The 22,980-nt window shown below is 40.3% G+C and overlaps 1 protein-coding gene across 6 annotated transcripts in view; it reads right to left on the bottom strand.

Annotated features, from left to right (window-relative positions):
- Positions 1-22,980, bottom strand: part of ZZZ3 (zinc finger ZZ-type containing 3) — a 63,429-nt gene extending 40,449 nt beyond the window's left edge. For 2 of the 6 annotated variants that reach the window (XM_060773757.2, XM_067467815.1), the window contains exons 1-2: positions 22,407-22,491; positions 1,190-1,333 (exon numbers count right to left, since the gene is read on the bottom strand). The gene's annotated coding sequence lies outside the window, so the exon portion shown is untranslated. Of the gene's footprint in view, positions 1-1,189; positions 1,334-22,406; positions 22,498-22,912 lie in introns of those variants that run through there. The other 4 variants (XM_060773756.2, XM_067467814.1, XM_060773759.2 and 1 more) reach the window with 4 other exon arrangements.

The following is a 22,980-nucleotide window of genomic DNA, read 5'->3' as shown; positions in this document are numbered from 1 at the left end:
TGGTGAGTTATACTGATTAAAATTAGAGGGGGTTGTTTTTACATAAATATGTTTAGGATTGTAGTACTTCTATAACTATAGTATTACACTGTAGCATTAACTATCTTGTAAAATAATATTATTCAAAATTATTTATATAGATCAAATAGTTTATGAATAAGTAAGTACTGTGATAGCCTACACTTTCTGTGCTAATTTGTTTTTCAGTGTTCATAGCAGTGCCTCAGGTTCCAAAAGTTACCTAAGTACCAAACCCTTAGGCTGGGTGCCTTAAAGAAAAAATAGAAATTATCACAGGACACATTGAAGTACGGATAATCCAATGAGTTGCTGACTCACTGGATCCTCACTTAAATGTGTCACCTAGCCTAAGGTTTTTGTGCTTAGATAACTTTTGGAAACATGAGGCACTGCTATGAACCAAATAAAGAGCCAACTCAGGGTACTCTCTTAAGTAGAAAGAACACAATGGAACTTCTAGATCAGGCATCCTCAAACTGCCGGGTCCTCCAGCTGTTTGGACCTCCCAGAATTCCTGACAATTGAACAAGCTCTTTAGGGCTTTTGGGAATTGGGAGACCCAAACTGTTGGAGGGCTGCAGTTTGAGGTTGTGTGTTCTAGATTTAGCAAATGTGTGGGTTCATAGGAAAGTACTGGTATAGGTGATCTTAAAACACTTCACTTAGTCTCAATTAATAGCAAGTAGTCTGATCTCTTACTGACTACTTTTTCTATATATCTCTGTATATGTATGGGCTAAGTATTGTATTTAATTATTTTTAAATAAAAGCCAATCTTTCAAACAAAGAGCTTAGGACATCACAGGATAGGCAGTCCCTCAAGACATACATGCATGCACTCCCTCATTCACTCATGCATAAATGTCAATGAATGACAAATTCTTAATAACTTAGAGGTGCTTTAGTGTTTATTGTTTGAAATTTCTTGAGTTAGAACTAAAGTCCAATGGAAAATCACAACCCATATAGATTTGTTAGATTAGGTATACTGTATTTACTATGGTCCGTAATGGATTTTTCCCCCAAAATAACAAATATCTATTCAATTTTGATGAAAGACTATTCATAACATGAGTGTATGATTTTGGCCTTAAAATGGCCCTTAAACTCATATTTTTAATTCTAAAAAGATAAGATACAATATTTTGGTATTTTAAATATTTCCTACCATTGCAAAAACGAACAGAATATCCATTTTCTTGAATATGAGATATTCCCATGTGGTTCCACTAATATTAGTCACCATTCCTAATGTCCATGATGCAGTCCAGACATCTTGCTTCAGTAATTAAAAATTCTTTTAACAAGGAAACTAAACAAAAGATAGAAAAAGATAAACATAAAAGGTTAGTTTATTTACTATGTGACACATATATCCTACGTACGCACATTTATAAGTCTAGAACATTTAGTAAAAAAAAGACCTAAAAAACTTGGTTCAAGCTATCCACAGATCAGTGTGAGTAATGTATCTAAACAAGAAAGAAAGAAACCATCCCTTTCTCTGAGTATACAAGAGCTTTGTATGTCCTGGAAAAAACATAAAAGAAGTACGCCCCCCCCCCTCACCCCACCATGGTGCCACTTCTGGCCTTTATAAATGCCTGGGCAGCAAAGCGATCCGTAATTTTGGTCCCCAAACCTGCCGCCCACATATACATGAAGTTAACTTATACATGAGTGTATAAGATAATTTGCTACATCTTTGCAAGTCTTTTTGTCTACACTTTGCAAACAAGGGTGGCAATGATTGTTCTAAAACAATCATCAAACTAATTACATTACATACATTTAAAAAGAAAAATTCCTGAACCATTATCAAATTTACAAGTTCAGTCTTAAATCTTTGTAAATAAATTTGCTTATAATAGCTGAAGACACAGAGTAAGCATACTGGATGTGTGCCTCAAGTAAAACTCTCTCTATTTATACTATCTGACCAGAGGTTTGGGATTATATTTGTTAGTGAAAAGACTCGATATATCGATGTTAGAGGCGTTGCCTGTGAAGCTATGAAGACTCCATCTCTTATAATCCCCTGGCATATTGGTCAGTCATCTGGGATGATGAAATCTTACCATGCATGTTAAAAATGAGGTACCATGCATGACTGGGAAAAGACTGAATTGTGTTAGACTACTACTGACAGAACGGCTGTATTATAACAGGGACAGGAAGTGAGGTGAAATCTTCTGAACAGTGGTACAGAAAGCTAAACAAATTTCACAGGGGTTCTAACCCTTCCCTATGCTCTATATCAGTGGCTCTTAACTTTCCAAATGCCATGCCTCCTTAATGCAATTCCTCATGTTGTAGTCAACCCCAACCATAAAATAATTTTGTTTCTACTTCATAACTGTAATTTTGCTACTGTTATGTAATGTAACGTAATTATCAGATATGCAGGATGTATTTCATTCACTGGACCAAATTTGGCACAAATACCCAACACACCCAAATTTGAATACTGGTGGGGTTGTGGGGAATTGATTTTGTCATTAGAGCGTTGTATTTGCTGGGATTTATAGCTCACCTACAATCAAAGAGCATTCTGAACTTCACCAACGATGGAACTGAACCAATCTTGGCACACAGAACTCCCACGACCAACAGAAAATACTGGAAGGGTTTGGTGGGTATTGACCTTGACTTTTGAAGTTGTAGTTCACCTACATCCAGAGAGCACTATGGAGCTGGACCAAACTTGGCACGAATACTCAGTATGTCCAGATGTGAACACTGGTGGATTTGGGGGGAAATAGACCTTAACATTTGGGAGTTGCAGTTGCTGGGATTTAAAGTTAACCTACAATCAAATTCCACAATGGATCTGCACCAATCTTGGCACAATACCTACATGGCCAATGTTGAATACTGGTGGGGTTGGGTTTTTTTTTTTTTTTTGAATTCTGGTAGTTCACCAACACCAAAAAGGAAGAGAACAACAGGTGGAGAGATCTTCAGCCTTCTCTGCCAAAAGGGTTCCTAAGATCATCTGAAATATGTGTTTTTTATGATCTTTGGCGACTCCTCTGAAATCCCTCTCGTGACCCCCCCCCCTCCCGGGGCTCCGACTCGCAGATTGCTCTCTCTATATATATGTGTGCGCGTGTGTGTGTATGCTCTCTATATATACACATGTGTGTATGCATGCTCTCTCTCTCTCTCTATATATATATATATAGAGAGAGAGAGAGAGAGGTCCACTTTATTTATTTATTTATTTATTTATTTATTTATTTGCTATACTTGTATACCGCCGTTTCTCAGCCTAGCCGGCGACTCAACGCGGTTTACAACAACTTATAACAAACAACAATATACAGTTTAAAAGCATAAAAACACGATCCACAATACATATATCAATAAACCAACCAATTCATCTCTTGACTAAAATCGCGATCCAGTTTCGCCGTCCAAATTGCCAGTCCTTCAATCATTACACTTATTGCACCGAGTTAACCGAACGCCTGCTCGAACATCCAGGTTTTTAGTCTTTTCCGGAAAACCATCAATGAGGGGGCTGATCTTACCTCCATGGGGAGGGCGTTCCATAGCCGCGGGGCCACCACAGAAAAGGCCCTGTCTCTCGTCCCCGCCAGCCGCACCTGTGAAGCAGGCGGGATAGAGAGCAGGGCCCCCCCAGAAGATCTTAGGGTTCTGGTGGGCTGATAAATATACCTGTTCCAACTTACAAACAAATTCAACTTAAGAACAAACCTATAGAACCTATCTTGTTAATAACTTGGGGATGCCTCTATGTGTAAACATATGTATGTATGCTTTTTCTTGACGACTTATATCAGCCATCCTAATTACAAGTCTTCTGCCCAACTATTATGAAATTTTACCAGTATTCAGTTTTTAAATGCTTTCATATTATAGCAGAAAACTAAAAGCACAGAATATGGCATGAACCTTTGCTTGCTTTTCATAAAGAGAAAGCATCCCAGCAATGCTTTGATAATATAAGCTTCTTGTAGTTTACGTACAATATACAAATACAGTAAAACGTGGTCTAGTGTCTGCCCATAAGCACAAACAAGATATTCTAGCTGTCTACTTTCTCTTGTCATGCTACAAAGATGAATATGAAAGCTTTTCCTTCTATTTTCAGTGTTCCTTGAAATTAATAAAATGGAGCTGTTATTAGCAATAACTAGAAGTATTTTAAAAGTCAGCTTCAGATATGAACTTACTCTGAACTAACTATAGATAACATTAACTACAGTTTCTTATTACCTGTGACATATATACTACGTCTAAATAAAATTAAATGCTTCTACATCCCAGCAGCTAAGGAGATAGAACGCTCATTGAAACTCATTGTTTTTGTGCAAACCATGCCATAAATCAGCAGGCTGGCTGAGGTTATGGATGCTGTGTTCCAAAACATACAGGTGGCACCATCTTAAGAAAGGTTGATTAGCATGACATGTAAAAGTAGTCACAGCACACAATTTCAGATTTCATTCTTCAATAAGACTTTGTATTACGCACAGTAAAACATGCTTTGAATATGAAACTGTAGTATGTGCCGGAGATTAAAAATAGAAATCCAAAAGAAAATAATGGAAAAACCTCAGTATCACTAAACCCATGAAGAATTTCAAAAATAGTTTAAGAACATGAAACTGCTTTCTTATACAATAGCAACAAAATCAAAAGAACAAACTAATCAGAACCTTTGCACCATCTTCCAAAGTTTAAAGAAAGTGAAACAAATCAAGATAACTACTGAAATATTCCCTGTTAAATACAAGATAAAGACAACTCTGCATTGTTCTTCCAAATACATTTCACAGAAACCTTATCTAAAAACAGACTGCTAGTGAAAATAAAACTCTCCTGTCAAGGAGATTATGTCATAAACAGAAGTCAAAAGACCATGCAAATTCATAAGCACTCATTTTTCAGTGTATAACAGGCCACTGCTTCTAATATATTCTTGATGTTCATTGGGGCATAGTTCCAAGGAACCCCACAGATACCCCCATTGTTTCTCAGGTTCCTTTATATACAATGTCATAAGAAAATGGTATCCCCTATATAAAATCACAAAATCAAAATGTACGTTTAAGGCTTTTGGGGAGGAAGGGAGGGGAATATTTTCAAGCCATGAATGGATGACTCTGTAGATATGGAGGACTGTATAGTCTCCAAGATTAATATAATTATGAATATTGAAACATTAATGACAAAGATTTTTTCCTACTAGTTTCTTTGATTTTTATCAAGTCTTATTTGTATCATTTACACTCAAATCAATTTAGGATTACATTATTACATAATTGAAAACCTGTACAGAGGCCAATTTCCTTTTATTTTGCTATGACTAGAAAACATTTCCCTTTACTATATGGGAAAAATAATCAGAAAACAAACATTTATTATGTTAGATAAAAGTTCTCAAACTTTATCCCAAGTTGGATTTTACCTTTGCCCCACTTTCATCCAGTATACCTTTTTTTAGGGTCATAGGTACTTCTGAAATCTATTGTAGAATTTAAAACCTATCTGTATATTTTGTTCAAGTGTGAATAAAACGCTTTCATATCCTCCTGGCCCTCAAAGTAATGGGCAAATAATATATTAAACAATACATGAAACATTAGCAGAGGAAAACCTTAACGTTTTTTAAAACAGTCAGACTATTAAACTCCATCATGGGCCTAATACACTGGTTCTCGAAGTGTGCTCCACACTCCCTCCTCTTCCTGCTCCTCCTACAAGACCGTGGGGGGGGGGGGGGTAGCACAAGGCCAGTCGCAGGGCCATTTCCTGAGGGAGCAGGTCCTTGCCCACTGGGCTGGAACTTGCTGAAGCTGGCGAACCCAGTCCCAAAAAGCTTCCTTCTCTTCCCCTTCCTCACCATGCAGACACCGCCTTCTTGCCTTCCTTGCCTCCAGAACCCCTTTCCTGCATAACAGAAGGAGGTTGGACTGGATGGCCCCTGGGGTTTCTGCTATTATCATTATCATCATTATTATCATTATTATTATTATTATTATTATTATTACAAAGGTTGGATGGTCATCTGTTGGAGATACTTTGATTTGTGCTTTTATTGCTGGGCAGAAGGGGTTTGGGTTGTTTGGTCCCTGGGATCCTTCAATGAAATACTGTGAAGTTTATGTTGGTTAAAATTGTAATTATTTTAATTTTAAATATTGTATTGTTCTTTCCTTTTTGTACTACAATCAAGTTATGTGCAGTGTGCATAGGAATTTGTTCATATTTTTTTCTGTTAGTTCACACAAACACTCTCCATTCATCTGCCATTAGCCTGGCCCGTCTGCCAAATTTTAGAATGTAATGCGGCCCTTGTGTCCGAAAGTGTGCCCATGCCTGAGATAGACAGGCAGATATAAATAATTTGTAATATATAAACATTTATTGGGGCTCCAGAAAAGTGTTTTCCTTTAAAAGGGGCTCTGCAGCTGAAAAAGTTTGAGAACTCCTGGTCTAATACAATGTGAGCAGGTCACAACAATGACTGTAATGAAAATAATGCATTTTAAGGCACTACTCATGAAGGAGGGAACAGCCATTCCAATTTCCACTATCCTAACAGATATATTTCCAGCCCACCCCCTGAACAGATCCAAGTGTGAGACTCAAAGAGCCTGATCTGTGGATGTTAACCTTCTTATTTGAAGCAGAAACTTGTGTCCCTTTTTACTGTGTAGTATTACTCCAAGGAAGGAAGACAAGGCGCAAAATGAACACCCAAGCCCTTCAGGAGCCCTCCAGACGAGCCCATCTCCAAACAGCACTCAAGGACCATCTACCCACAGTACACCCCGAAAATGTTGAAGAACATTGGAACAAACTGAAGACCTCCATCATCCAAGCCTGCGAAGAAACTATTGGATACCAAGCCAAGAAACATCAAGACTGGTTTGATGAAAATGACATCGAGATCCAACAGCTAACTGACAAGAAAAGGAAAGCCTTCCAAGCATGGCAGAGAGACATCAACTGTGCTGCTAAGAAAAAGATCTATGCCAGTGCAAAAGCTGAGGTCCAAAGAAGGACAAGAGAACTCAAGAACATCTGGTGGACAAAGAAGGCCGAAGAAATCCAACACCTGGCAGATACCCATAATGCTCAGGGATTTTTCAAACCCACAAAGGTCATCTACGGACCAAGAAACCATGGCATACAGCCTCTACGCTCATCAGATGGAACCAAACTCCTGAAGGACCAAAACTCAATTGCACTACGTTGGAAAGAACACTACCAAAGCCTCCTGAACCGCAGTTCCAATGTGGCCGAAGAGGTCCTCTCACAAATCCCACAAGAACAAACCAGGGATGAGCTTGCAGCACTGCCTAGTTTGGAGGAAGTCAGCAATGCCATCAGCCAACAGAAGAATAACAAAGCCAGTGGACCAGATGGGATCCCTGCTGAAATCTTTAAAGAGGGAGGACCTGAGCTGACACACCAACTCCACCAGCTCATAGAAGAAGTGTGGGTGACCGAGAAAATCCCAGAAGATTTCAAGGATGCCACCATCATCACCCTCTTCAAAAAAGGGGAAAGAACAGACTGCGGAAACTATTGAGGTATCTCCCTTCTAACCTCCGCTGGGAAAATCCTCGCAAGAATCCTTGCAAACCGCCTTCTGCCCCTCTCAGAAGACACCCTCCCAGAATCCCAGAATGGCTTCCGCCCCTCCAGAGGAACTCTGGACATTATCTTCACTGCACGACAGCTCCAAGAAAAATGCAGGGAACAAAACCAACCTCTATACATGGCATTCATCGACCTTGCAAAGGCATTCGACACAGTGAATCGCAGCGTTCTCTGGACCATCTTCCACAAAATCGGGTGCCCTAACAAATTTGTGAACATCCTGCGGCTCCTCCATGATGGCATGATGGCAACAGTCTTGGACAGCAATGGCTCCCAAAGTGACCCATTTAAAGTGGAATCCGGTGTCAAACAGGGATGTGTTATTGCCCCAACTCTATTCTCCATCTTCATCGCTATGATACTTCACCTTGTTGATGGGAAGCTTCCCACCAGAGTGGAAATAATCTATCGGACAGATGGCAAGCTATTCAACCTCAGCAGACTGAAAGCCAAAACCAAGGTTACAACAACATCTGTTATAGAACTCCAGTATGCTGATGACAATGTCGTCTGTGCGCATTCAGAAGAAGATCTACAAGCCACTCTAAACACCTTCGCAGAAGCATACGAGAAGCTCGGCCTGTCACTGAACATTGAGAAAACCAAGGTCCTGTTCCAGCAGTCACCAGCCAACCCCTCTCCAATACCAGTAATACAGCTTAATGGTGTAACATTAGAAAATGTGGACCATTTCCGCTACCTTGGCAGCCACCTCTCCACCAAAGTCAACATTGACGCCGAAATACAACACCGCCTGAGCTCTGCAAGAGCATGCATTTTCCAGAATGAAGCAGTGTTTGAGGACCGGGACATCCGTAGGGAGACCAAGGTGCTTGTCTATAAAGCTATTGTCCTCCCAACCCTGCTATATGCCTGTGAGACGTGGACTGTCTACAGACGTCACATGCAACTCCTGGAACGATTCCATCAGCACTGCCTCCGGAAAATCCTGCAAATCTCCTGGGAAGACAAGCGGACAAACGTCAGTGTGCTGGAAGAAGAAAAAACCACCAACATTGAAGTGGTGGTCCTCCAACATCAACTCCGCTGGGCCGGCCACGTTGTCTGGATGCCTGACCACCGTCTCCCAAAGCAGTTGCTCTACTCCGAACTTAAGAATGGAAAACGGAACGTTGGTGGACAGGAAAAGAGATTTAAAGATGGGCTCAAAGCCAACCTTAAAAACTCTGGCATAGACACTGAGAACTGGGAAGCCCTGGCCCTTGAGCGCTCCAGCTGGAGGATAGCTGTGACCAGCAGTGCTGCAGAATTTGAGGAGGAACGAGTGGAGGGTGAAAGAGAGAAACGTGCCAGGAGGAAGGCGCGTCAAGCCAACCCCAACTGGGACCGCCTCCCACCTGGAAACCAATGCCCTCACTGCGGAGGAAGATGCAGAGCAAGAATAGGGCTCCACAGCCACATACGGACCCACAAGGAAATTCATAATGGAAGACCATCTTACTCGTCCAACAAGGGATCGCCTAAGAAGAAGAAGAAGATTACTACCAAAATGGAGCCCCCAGTGGCGCAGTGTGTTAAACCTCTGTGCTGGCAAGACTGAAGACCGACAGGTCGCAGGTTCAAATCCGGGGAGAGGTGGATGAGCTCCCTCTATCAGCTCCAGCTCCTCATGCGGGGACATGAGAGAAGCCTCCCACAAGGATGATAAAAACTAGGCCTGGGCGGTTTCGTTTCGTTAATTCGTAATTCGTTAATAATTCGTTAATTTTTCCAATTACAAAACGATAACAAACCATTCTGGAGCAATCATTAAAAAAAACGAATTTTTAAACACGTTTTGTAAATGCTTCGTATTTCGTTATTGTATTCCTTTCGTTATTGTTCAGAGGTCGTTTTGTTATTATTTCCGCATGTCTGGGCCAGTTTTATGGTTTAATTAGTGAAAAAAAATTATAATATCACACCAACAGTCAAGAACAGAGGGAGAGGGAAGCTTCAGAAGTTTTTGGAGGTTTTTTAGCGTATTTCGCGGTCGCGTCCGCCATTAACGAATCGATTCGTTATTGTTTCGGAAATCAATTCGTTAATTTTTTACCATTTACGAAATTTCGTAAATATCGAACTTTTTAAAAGGAAAATTTTGTAATTATTTTAAATATTGAAACAAAAAAAAACCCCCAAATACAAATCGATTTAAGAAACAAATTTTTGCGTTGTTACCCAGGCCTAATAAAAACATCAAATCATCCAGGCATCCCCTGGGCAACGTCCTTGCAGACGGCCAATTCTCTCACACCCGAAGCAACTTGCAGTCACTCCTGACACGACAAAAAGAAAAACCTACCAAAATGATAAGCAGGGCACCAAATATATATGTATTAAATTAGAAAAACTATCATTCACATTTAGCATAAGCAAATTTATTATGTCTTCTTTCTTTCTGTATAGACCATAATATTAATTAGAAACAAAACATCACTTTTTACATCAAAACATTCCTTTTATGTTTTATAAGCAAAAGTTAACTTGGCAAACTTAATGGGTGCATACTATCTTTCTAAAACAGCCACTGACTATTAGTGGCAGCATATGCATTGATATACACACATGCAGAACAATCAAAATCAATCATGTGACATGATTGATCTTGATTGTGCTGCATGTGTGTATATCAATGCATATGCTGCCACTAATACATATGTGACATATGTATTTCTCATTGATCTTTAAAATGGGATCAGTTTGAATAACGGCACCAATGCCCCAGCTTCACTAACATTTGACAAAAACGCAGTCCAGTGGCAAATTACAACAACTGAAGTGGCTTGTTATAGACTGGTGGTAAATCTGTACTGTTTCAACTGTTGCAGTATGTTTCCTTAAGAGTAATGAGAGAATTAGCATAACTGGAGATTATGCTTTGCCACATAGCCACTGACAAGAAAATGTTCTTTTACTGCAGGATAAAAGTGCAACATTTACTCAATTACTACTTGCATTCTACAAATTCAATGGAAAATTACAAATTGTTGTTAAGTACAGAAAACATCATTAGAGAGAAGAACCTTCTAGTGAAGAAATTACCTAACACAGTAGAGGTTGAAATTATTTTAACAAAATTAGGTATTCCTCCACTAAAATGAAAAGTATTGATATGTATTAATAACACAGCCCGACAAAAACCTTTGGCCCTGGTTTTAGTCCTGTTCCTGGAGTTATTTGTGATACTGGGTGAGGAGATGGTGATTGGTAAATGCCATTTGATCTGTATCTCAAAAACTTGAGCTGATAGGGAAAATGAGCAAGTGAAATATACACAGAAACAAGTCTAACATGTGAGGCACCAAAATGTATGTTGGCCAGTAGAATGCCATATATTCACATATATTGGAATGCCACATATTCACTTATATATTCACATATACCGGTAAGTCTAGAAATGTTAGACAAAAAAAATATCAATGACCTAAAAGCTGGGTTGATTCATCTATGTATCAATGTAAATATAACAGAAAACTTAGTAATAGGAATAGGAATACATCAACAGTACTTATAACTGAAAAATGTACATAATAGTCTCTTTCAGAGATATGTATTTACGCAAGTACCTTTGAACTTGTTCATAAATTATATGGTGCTTTAGTGAAAAGCAGTGTGGTGATTATGTTTCTGATAGCTCATCTATAAAAAATGTTAGGTGATAAGGGGACATGATACAGGTTTATAAAGGATGAATAATAAAGAAGAAGCAGGTAAGAGTACTCATAAAAGTAGAACCTTGCTTCATCCAACCTAACCAGATGATGGAGATTCAGGAACTGCAGAACATGGAATTTGCTACCATAAAATGCAGTGATGGTTCCCAGAATCAATGACTTTAAAAGAGCAAAAGGCACTCATATTAATATGATTATGGCAGTGGTTCTCAACCTCTGGGTCCCTAGATTTTTGGGCCTTCAACTTCCAGAAATCCTAACAGCTTGTAAACTGGCTGGGATTTCTGAGAGTTGTAGGCCAAAACACCTGGGGACCCACATGATGAGAACCACTGGATTATGGTCTGTTTTATGCCCTTCCCACAGGGACCTTTTTAGCCAGTAGGAGAGAATTACACTGAATTTGACATTTATTTTTCTAAGGAGCTTGTTATGATATATAAATGGGCTATCTTGTATCTATTTGCTGTCACAACAGTCCTATGGGATGAGAGAGATTGAGCTGTCTGATGAGAGAGGTTTATCTATCTGAGGCAACTTGATAAAGTTCTTGGATCTGATGAAATTTCCAGTGCCAAAATCTCTCTCAGGTTTCATGGGGCTCACATTATTGCCATCTGGTCACTTTTAACTCACTCAATTAAAAAGCTATGACTGGACCTAAACCAAGATTCACACAGCCAGTGCAGAAGAAAATTCAAGTGAAATTTGGGGGGAAAACACACAAATTGGGGCTGAGGTAGAAACAAAGTACAACACTGAACATAAGGCTACTGCCCAGAAGAGGAAATGAAAATTCCATCCCATAAGAAAGAAAGAGTATGAATCCAACGAACAAATTTCACCAACAAGTTTTGGGACATTATTGACAACAGTTACATCTATAATTGACCCTCCACATTCACAGGAGTTAGGCAAAGCCTGAATAATTCTACCCCACACATAAAACATACACTACAGAATCTGACAGGTGTTAGGACACAACAGTATGAACTTAAAGGCCTTCTTTGTCCATCTAGTTCTTCCCCATTCACTTCTTTTCTTCCCCCTGTACTCACTGTCTCCTCTCCTGCCCAGTAGGGCAACTTGGACTCCACCGCCTGTCATTCCACCAAACAACTTAACATGACTATGCGTTGGTGGTGAGGAGTTGAAGGACTGAACAGAGAAAGAGGTGGATCAGTGGGCTAGGGCTTTAAATTTAGGCAGAGGCTTGTGGTGAGATGAGTGATTGATTTCAATAACGAGATAACACTGTTGGAATGACACCAAAAAAGAAGAAAAAAAGTTTGATGTGGGACAAGAACCTAGTTAAGAAGTAGCTACAAACTTGCAATTAATCAAAGCTGTTAAAGTGAAACAAACATGGAAGGCTGTTGTTTTAACTCTCAATCTCCTTTCAGAGGCAATTTAAATGTATGACTTATATACTCACAAAAATGTACAAGAAATTAGTGGCTAACTGGAGATGTTTGTCCTTGTAGCATCCTCTCCCACACATTCTCTGACACTGTTTTCCAGGATAAGTATCATTCTCCTGAAGTGGTGCTTGGGATATGTTTTAAATGCTACCTCTATGGAGGAATATATCAGAACTTTACCCAAAAATCAACTCTATATGAAACTAAAAGTCAAACTAGCTGCAAATTCAACATCCATAACTTGTTCCAAGACTGTCACAAAAATCAACTTCCCACTTCACACACTTTGAAGGGACAAATCAAAGCTGTACTATTTCTGGACCATTCAGCTAAGATGAAGTAACAATGTAGGCACACTCATACAAATACAAAGTCAAGTTTTAAATTCTTCATTCATACTTCCATGCAATATTCAGCCAAAAGTTATAGATTTCCAAGATCATATTTCAGAATTTCAAAATATACAGCATTATCATAACAATACATTGATTATTCTTTGGAGTTTTTTCCAGAGCACAAATGTATACATCATACAACCATTAGCGCTACTCTCACGTCTCATTCACAAACACAATAAAACCCTTATTTCATACCATTAATCCTGTAACCTTTACATATTTGAACAAGCAAAGAAGTTCATTCTGAGTTCACACCAGATCTTGTCTCCTCCTCAAGCATGCAGAAGGGGGAAGGGTGGGAAATAACTTCATTGGAAACTGAAAGGGCATATAGTGCTTTGTTTAGAGAACCCATATCCAACTGCATTCTGCTTTGGAAAGTAATGATCAGATAAAATATTTACTTGGTGATTTTCTATTCCTCAAAATAGTTGGAAAGTTTCAAGGGGCAAGACATATCACAATCCATTTGAATCCAGGAACTGCTGGACTTTAAAAAATTACTGCAATATATTTTACACGGGGCTGCCAAATTTATTGGGAAACTAGTTTGTCCAAAAAAGATGTAAAAATCTCTGCCTCTTTTTCCTTATGCTTTTCCAAAACCTGCCTGGATTTTCTTCCCATTATTAATTCATATTGTTTTTTCACACAGTGAAATTTGAGCAGATTTAATGCACATTTTTCAATCTGTGTGCTTATTTACAAAAGTAACTTATACAATTTCTGACTATTCACACTTTTAAAATCTTTTCCTCATTATACCCAAACAAGCCATTCAGTTTAAAATATGCAGTTTTATGAACAGTTTTTTTTTCTATAGAAGTATCTTGTAAGCTTCACAAATGTTTTAATGCTCAAAATAAGCTATACACTTTCTAACCACAAAACAATGGAATGTAGTGGAAAAAGTATCACATCCTACATGTACTAAAACAATTCTTGGTTTCTAAGAAGCTTAGGACTCAAACAATTAGTCAACACATGAACAATCTTGATCAGTATCTTGCAAGAATCCAGGCAACCATTTTGATTACCATCTCAGCTGTTTTCTATGGGCCTTCGTCTACTAGGTTAGGGTTGATCAACTATCTGGGGTTGAGAGCCCATACCCCTGAAAATTGTTTTGAAGGAATGTTAGTTAACAGAATTTTGTGTAGAGGTGCAGGATATAAATAACTAAAATAATATCTCAAAAATGGAAGCAATCAAAATTTCATAGCCATATATTCTAAAGTAAACAATTAAACCCTACCCAACATATATCATAAAATTTACTCACTCTTCCCAACTCTTGCACATTGTAGTATTAGGTCAAGTACATCAGAAATGCTTACTGTATGTGATTTTGGGGTAGTAAATTTTAGATAGCCATAACTATTACAAAAAGGATCTCTAGGTGATCCAGCATTGACACATCTGGAAACATCTCTGGGAATAGTTTTAGAAGTAGTGGTTGAGTAGAGGAAACAAAGTACACACATTAAATTATCTGGAGTTATATATGAGTATCATTGCACAACTTCCACATCTCAGGATTAACTTCAAATTGTGAAAAGCTGACAATTTTTTTTTCTAGATCAAAACTTCTCAGCCATATTTCAATATCTCTAACATGACCAATACAAGCTGCTCCAACAATGCAACCATAAAGAAGAAGTACCGTATTTTGCCAGATTATTATTGTAATAAAACACTTTTGTCATCCCCGCAAATTAGAATTCTATTTCTTTCTGGCTTCATGTAAATAAACAGCAATTCTGGTGCATGCTAGCTAACACAAGTTCAAGGGAAAATGTTGGCTGCCGCTCCATTTTTCTGAATTTGATTCAACTACAAGAAAATGTGCAATGGAGCTTATTAAAAAATTAAATGTATTTAATACATTTCAAGTGTTTCTTTCTAAATTTGATTGGGAAGTTGAGAAAAGCAGTGTTTTATACTATACTAAAATACAAGGGAGTAAACGCTCAGAAAACTTTAGTGAATACCCTCATCCAACCTATTCAACTTGTATGCAGAACACATCATGCGATGTGCGGGGCTTGATGAATGCAAGGCTGGGGTTAAAATTGCTGGAAGAAACATTAACAACCTTAGATATTCAGATGATACCACTTTGATGACCGAAAGCGAGAAGAAGCTGAGGAGCCATTAATCAAGGTGAAAGAAGAAAGTGCAAAAGCTGGGTTGCAGTTAAACATTAAAAAAACCAAGATTATGGCAACCGGACTGATTGATAACTGGAAAATAGAGGGAGAAAACATGGAGGAAGTGACAAACTTTGTATTTCGAGGTGCGAAGATTACTGCAGATTCAGACTGCAGCCAGGAAATCAGAAGACGCTTACTTCTTGGGAGGAGAGCAATGTCCAATCTCGATAAAATAGTGAAGAGTAGAGACATCACACTCACGACAAAGACCCGCATAGTCAAAGCAATGGTATTCCCCGAAGTAATCTACAGATGTGAGAGCTGGACCTTAGAGAAGGCTGAGCGAAGGAAGATAGATGCTTTTGAACTGTGGTGTTGGAGCAAAGTTCTAAGAGTGCCTTGGACCGCAAGAAGATCCAACCAGTTCATACTTCAGGAAATAAAGCCCGACTGCTCATTGGAGGGAAGGATAGTAGAGGCAAAGATGAAGTACTTTGGCCATATCATGAGAAGAAAGCAAAGTTTAGAGAAGACAATTATGTTGGGTAAAATGGAAGGAAAAAGGAAGAGGGGCCAACCAAGGGCAAGATGGATGGATGGTATCCTTGAAGTGACTGGCTTGACTCTGAAGGAGCTGACGGTGGCGACAACTGACAGGGAGCTCTGGCGTGGGATGGTCCATGAGGTCACAAAGAGTCGGAAGCAATGAACAACAAACTAGAGTTCACACATGTCAAAAGAAAAAAGTGAAATATTCTCTACTAAATCAAAATTTGGAAGACACTCAAAATTATATTTATCACTAGATTTTCCCCATTTTTGAAGCCTTGTGCTTTTGCAACATTAGGAGTCTCTGCAATTTTTCAAAACAAAAGGAATTGGAATTTAAGAAAGAAATGTTTTATTAAACATATATAAACTACTTAAATAGAAAAAATATTGTTAAACAAATAGAATGTTGTCACATATGGTGGAAATAACAAATGATTGGAAGCATGATAAATCAGCATGCACACAGAACTAGAAAAAGCTGTTTCTGGGACTATGTCTCTTGTGAAAGGAAATATTTGCTACTGAAATAAGGAACTGAAGACAAGATGAAGGCTTTCAACAGCACCCTATGATTTACAAAAATAGGAAATAGTAAGAAAATTAAATAATAATGATATAAAAATCAAGTGGCACTTTCAGTCCAGTGGTTGCTTCGCAAAGTTTTCTAAGTTAAAAGTGCATATGTGAATAAAAACAAGTGTATATGATCATGCAGATCTACTATTACCCATATATATGACCAAACTTCTCAAGACAGATTAAGAAGCTAATCTTATCTTTGCAATCAAAACCAGACCCTAAGAGAAAGTAATAGTTGATTGTTTCTCTCAAGGGATGGTTATATACACATTGGAGAAGTTCCCTTAAACAGATTACCTGCAGTCTCTGGAATTTAAGGGTGATACCTAAATCTCCCTTTGGCAAATTTTAATGTTTAAAACAATGGTACAAATTCTCCACCATACCAAATTTCCATCACCAGCTTCAACATACTGCAATATTCATTTTCTGAATATAGTTGTGGAAACTGGTGGCCTGATGGTTATGTAAGGTCAATTAGAACAAAAGCTTTTAATTTTAAGCATACTAATGTAAAAACCCTTAAGTCGCCTACTAGTGTTGTAGTATTTTCTTAATGAAGGAGTATTCAAGTGGCTTTGCCAGTTTATTACTCTGAAATATAGTCTAAAAAACATGACATTAATTGGCAATCTCCCATCTAAGTAGAACTGACCCTGCTTACTCCCAAGATCAAACAGTATCTGGTAAACTTAGGGTATTTAGATAAAAGCTGTTAAAAAGAATAAGCATTAGGCCAACGTAATAAGGAAAAGCTAAGCTGTAAAACAAGACTGAGAAAAAAATACAACAGCAACCCAATTCTAGTGTTAGACCAGCAAATAATTACTTAGATCAGGGGTCCTCAAACTTTTTAAACCGGGAGCCAGTTTACTGTCCCTCAGACCGATGGAGGGCCGGACTATAGTTTTTTTTTAAAAAAAAATCAATTAAAAAATTCCTCTGCACATTGCACATATCTTATCTTGCTGTGTGGAAGGGCCCTTTGAGGGGGTTCTTTCTCGTCCTCTTTAAGCAGTAATTCCAGGAGCAGAGAATGGGAAATCTTCCTATTTCTAGTCTGACCAAAAATCTGGCTACCAGTATTTAAAAAACTCTAAAATTATAACTGTAAATAAAGAACAACACTCAAACACAGGGGAACTCCAGACAAGAAACAATCAGGGCCAGCTAATCATCTCTCAACTAAGGATTCTCCCTAAAAACTGTCAGGCTATGAAATGGCAATCAAGATGGCCAATTGAAACATTCATACCTACCTCCAACAGACAAGAGTTCTTTCTCCCACCCTGGATCTCCCACAATTTTCCTGGTTCGTGTCTGACTCTGTGGTGCTCATCTACATTTCTAAGTCGAAGAGCCAGCGTTGTCCATATACACCTCCAAGGTCATGTGGCCAGCATGACTGCATGTAGCGCCAGGGCAGCCTCCCTTGGCTGGCTCACGCTGTCCATCAGGCCTGACGGATAGCGTGAGCCTGCCAAGGGAGGAGCGGGCCCGCGCGGCCTACTTGTGAGTAAATCACCTCGCGAGGTGCTTTACTCGTGAGTAGACCACGCGGAGCAGCCTCCCTTGGCTGACTCACGCTGTCCATCAGGCCTGATGGACAGCGTGAGCCAGCCAAGGGGGGAGCAGGCCCGCGCGGCCTACTTGCGAGTAGACCACGCGGAGCAGCCTCCCTTGGCTGGCTCGCATGGCCTACTTGTGAATAAACCACCTCGCGAGGTGCTTTACTCACGAGTAGACTACGCGGGCCTGCTCCTCCCTTGGCAGGCTCACGCTATCCATCGGGCCCGATGGACAGCATGAGCCCGCCAAGGGGGGAGCAGGCCCGCGCGGCCTACTTGCGAGTAGACAACGCAGAGCAGCCTCCTTTGGCTGGCTCGCGTGGCCTACTTGTGAGTAAACCACCTCGCGAGGTGCTTTACTCACAAGTAGACCACGCGGGCCTGCTCCTCCCTTGGCTAGCTCACGCTGTCCATCGGGCCCGATGGACAGCGTGAGCCTGCCAAGGGAGGAGCAAGCCCGCGCGGCCTACCTGTGAGTAAAGCACTTCACGAGGTGCTTTACTCGCAAGTAGACCATGCGGAGCAGCCTCCCTTTGCTGGCTCACGCTGTCCATCGGGCCCCATAGACAGCGTGAGCCAGCCAACGGAGGGGCACTGTGGGGGGGGGCGCTCCTCCTCCGCGGGCCGGATAAGGGGTCCTTGGCGGGCCGGAAGTGGCCCGTGGGCCGTAGTTTGGGGACCCCTGACTTAGATGGACATAACAATTGCTTTCTCAGCACATTAGCACACAGCATAATTTGACTACAGTGCTGTGGTAACATGACACTGGCCTCCCTGGTTTAAAAGTTTATAAAACACTTCACTTAAAAAAATTAACACTAAAAACTTGATTAACACAACATAATTCAGTTGCAGTTAAAACGTCTAAGTAATCAGAAAAAAAACTCCTACTTAGTTTCAAAAGAAAACCCTGGAACTCTTTGGGGCCAGATATGGGAGATAATGTTTAAGGTGTTTGCTAGATTTCAAATCACTAAAACCAGATTTTTATTAAATTTCAATGAGCAGTTGGTCTATCTCTTGAACAATTACCTCAACAATTTTATCATACATAGTTTAATACAACTAGAACTACTATAATTATCCTTACAAATAACAAAATCTAGAATAAGGTGATCTTACATAACACATCCCTGACAGTAACTCCTATCGAATTCAAAGGAACTTCTCTTCGTATTCATGTACACGACTGTTTTGAAATATAAAACTTTCTAAGAAAAGTATAATCTACAAACTCAAGTTGAATAATCAAATTCAGATTGTTGAAACTTAGTCTAAAAATAAACCATTTACAACTAACATGCAGTATGTTTGATAGGTGTTTATGGTGCCACAGAATTTGATTGGTTTTGCTATAGTAGACTAATATGGAATCTATCCAATACAAAAATGTAAAAGATAAAGCATTGTTTCATATTTTCTGCTATGACATCTATATTTTCTTCAGCAATTCATTTCTGACAGCTAAACTTCCACAATGAAATAAATGATAAGAAACAGACAGATGTAAGAGGAGTTCTTGCAATGTAATCACATTTTCTGGGTGGCTGTGGCAAAAGGAACAAGATAAATTCAAACAGTTCAGGACAAACAAGTTTATAGAGTAATATTGCAGTACATTATGTACTGCACTGTGTCAAAATTATTTAAAATAGTGTATCACTAGCTATCTAATGTGGAGGACTCGCAATTTCTTTTTGTTGTTCTAGGGATTGTACAATATTTGTGTACACTGATGAGATTTTTTTTTTTGGAAGCTTGCTAGCCGGCCAGTAACCAATGGCTTGATGACCAGCAACAGACCACGGTCAACCACTTACAGTAACACGTAAGATTTTAATTTCCATGCAATTCTGCTTTTAGCTTTGCTGGCAAAAGCTTACTTCAAAAGATGCATGAGGCATAGAGAGAAAGAAAATCTCTGAATCATGATATGTTGGTAAGTGCCATCAAGTTGACTTCAACTTATAACGACTCTATGAATGAGAGACCTCCAAGTCACCACATCCCCAATTACTTTGTTTAGGTCTTACAATGTAAGGGATACAGCTTCCTTAATTGAGTCTATTCATCTGGAATATGGTCTTCCTCTTTTCCTACTGCCTTCTGGCATACCAAGCATTATGGTATTTTCTGGTGACTTATATCTTCTCATGATATGCCCACATAGTATGACCATCTCAATTTAGCCCTCTTGTGCTCTAGGGAAAATTCAGGCATGATTTGCTCCAGGACCCATTCAGTTGCCATTTTAATAGTCCATGGAATCCAGCATTACATTTCAAATAAATTGGTTATGTTCCTATCAGCTTTCTTCGTTGTCCAACTTTCAAAAGCATACTCAGCAAAATTACTACACAATAATACCTGCTGTGAGAGAAAACCTCTTTTACAACTGAGAGCAAATGGTTTAAAAATAATTACAAGTTCTGCCAACAATATCAGTTTGTAGAACTGAGGTACAATTATACATTTGCTTTGCTTTCTACAAAATCTATTCAGCTAAACTATTTTGAGGACCTCTATATGTCAACTACCTCTTATCCAAAATGGTTGGAAACTAGAAGTGTTTGGGATTTTTAATTATTTATCATTCTGGAATATTTGGATATGCACACACAATAAGAAATCTCAGAGAGGGAACGGAATTCTAGACAGGAGATACACCTTATACACACAGCCTGAAGGTAAGCTAGCACAATATTTTAGTAACTTTAAGAAAGCAAAAGTGTCACTATTTCAACCACCCAAGTGCACAATTTTGGAATTCAGGGAGACCCTGGTTACAAACAAGATAGGCTCTGTTGGTTTGTTCTTAAGTTGAATCTGTATGTAAGTTAGAATATGTACATTTCACAAGTGTAACTCCTGCCAAATGTATACACATTTTAGCTTTGCATAGAACAGGGAAGGGTGAACACCCATGTGGTTTTGTTCTGCTGTCTGTGCCCCTGTTAAGATTTACCTCCTTTTCCATCCCAGTGATAATTGCGGGTTTTTAAAAAAAAATATATTGGCTTGTTGTGGAAACAGGGATGGTGAGAAAACTTCAGTGGAGACACCTTTTCCCCATGATAACTCTTTCAGGAGTGAATTTCCCTTCTGGGGGGTAGATTTATCCCAGATTATCTGGCATGCGGACACATATAACCCAGTTTAAAACAGAAAACCTGGGAGCAGATCCTGGGATATTGGGCCAGTCTGGAAGGGCACTCAGGGCTCTTCCACACAGCCATATAACTGAGAGTATAAAGGTAGAATAACCCACAATATCTGTTTCGAACTGGAAAATTTGAATCCACACTGCCATATATCCCAGTTCAAAGCAGATAATGTGGGATTTTATTCAGATGTGGAAGGAGTCCAGTAAACTATCCACTGTACACATCTGGAAAATATGTCAATGGGGACTCAGATAATCCAGTTCAAAGCAGATATTGTAGATTATCTGCCTTGATATTCTCAGTTATATGGCTGTGTGGTAGGACCCTCACTTCCTGTTGTCTCACCCTTGTTCTTAACTAGGAGTCCTTTGTAAGTCAAATGTTTGTAATTTGAGGAGTGTCTGTATTTTGGATTTGGAAATAAGAGATGTTCAGTATGTACTGGAAAAGTTATATTTTGGAAGAAAGAGCTAGCAAGACATATGCACTTTATCTAGTTATTCTTTGGCTTTAAAAACCCCTTTTAAATGCATGGAGTTGACAGAAATATAAACACACAGGGGAACTAAAAAGTACCGAAGAGCAGCGGACACATTTGGCACATGGACTTTACCAGAATTATCAGTGATGGCTCTGAAGTTCGACAGGAACAAAAAGCAAGAAATAAAAGAGTAAACATGTGAGGAAATAGCACTGTAGCCCAGGCCTGGGCAAACATGGGCCCTCCAGGTGTTTTGGACTTCAACTCCCACAATTCCTAACAGCCTACCGGCTGTTAGGAATTGTGGGAGTTGAAGTCCAAAACACCTGGAGGGCCCAAGTTTACCCAAGCCTACTGTAGCCTTTTCCCCTCCTTCCTTTATGGTTCTATGTAAATACTTCACGCCACAGGTGGGCGTTATAGGGCAGAAGTCTGAGGGAAGAGATTTCAGGGGGCTGACCGTTAGGTTGAATCTCGGGGAAGGAAGATAATGCCCGCCATGGCGCCGACGGGACGACAGGGGGCGCCTCGGAGACGCGAGGGAAGGGAAGGGAAGGGGGGCGGGAGGCCTGAGGGGAAGGCGAGTGGGCCAAAGCAGGGAGGGAAAGAGCCGCTCGGCCCCAGCACTCGCTCCGTCTCTCCCCGTGACCGAGCCCCGCCTCTCCTCACGCGTCAACGGGCTCGGAGGTGGGCCGCCCCCTCCCTCCCTCCTTCCTTCGCTCCCTCCCTCCCGGTTGCCCGTTACCATTATTACCCATCACTCTCAGCGCAGCGCCGCCGCCATCCCTGCCTCTGGCCAGCTCCCACGGGAACAAGCGCTGACCTCGCGAGAACTCCCCCTTTCAACCTTCCCCTCTTCCTCCTCCTCTTTCCCCCTCCTCCTCCTCCACTGAGAACCAACATGGCGGAAGGAAGAGGCGCGCACGTGTCCCAGGCAGACACAAATCCGGCGTGCGCGCGCGCGTCCAGACTGAAGCTACGGAAAAGGCGGGACGACGCAGGTGCGCATGCGCGCAGAGCAGCCTCCTTCACTCCCTCTCCCTTCCCCCTCCCCACAAGGCTCAGTTGAGCAGGTGGGATTTTCGAACAGGGCGCGCGAGCCTCCTCCCTCCTCCTCCCTCCGCACGCGCCGATCACATGAGGATTAGAACGCCACCTCCTCCTCCTTTTTCATCAGTGTTCCCCCCTCCCAACACATCATCCGGGTCCCTCCGCCTCATCCGTGTCCTGAGCGGCGGAGGGGGGAGGGGGGGAGCTGACCTGATTGTTGAAGGAGCTGAAGCGCTCCTTCCTTGTTCTCTCTCAGAGCCAAGCAGCAACGTCAGCGC

This window comes from Anolis sagrei, chromosome 4, assembly GCF_037176765.1.
Source record: "Anolis sagrei isolate rAnoSag1 chromosome 4, rAnoSag1.mat, whole genome shotgun sequence".
Lineage (NCBI taxonomy): Eukaryota > Metazoa > Chordata > Lepidosauria > Squamata > Dactyloidae > Anolis > Anolis sagrei.
This window is presented reverse-complemented; position numbering and strand designations above follow the sequence as displayed.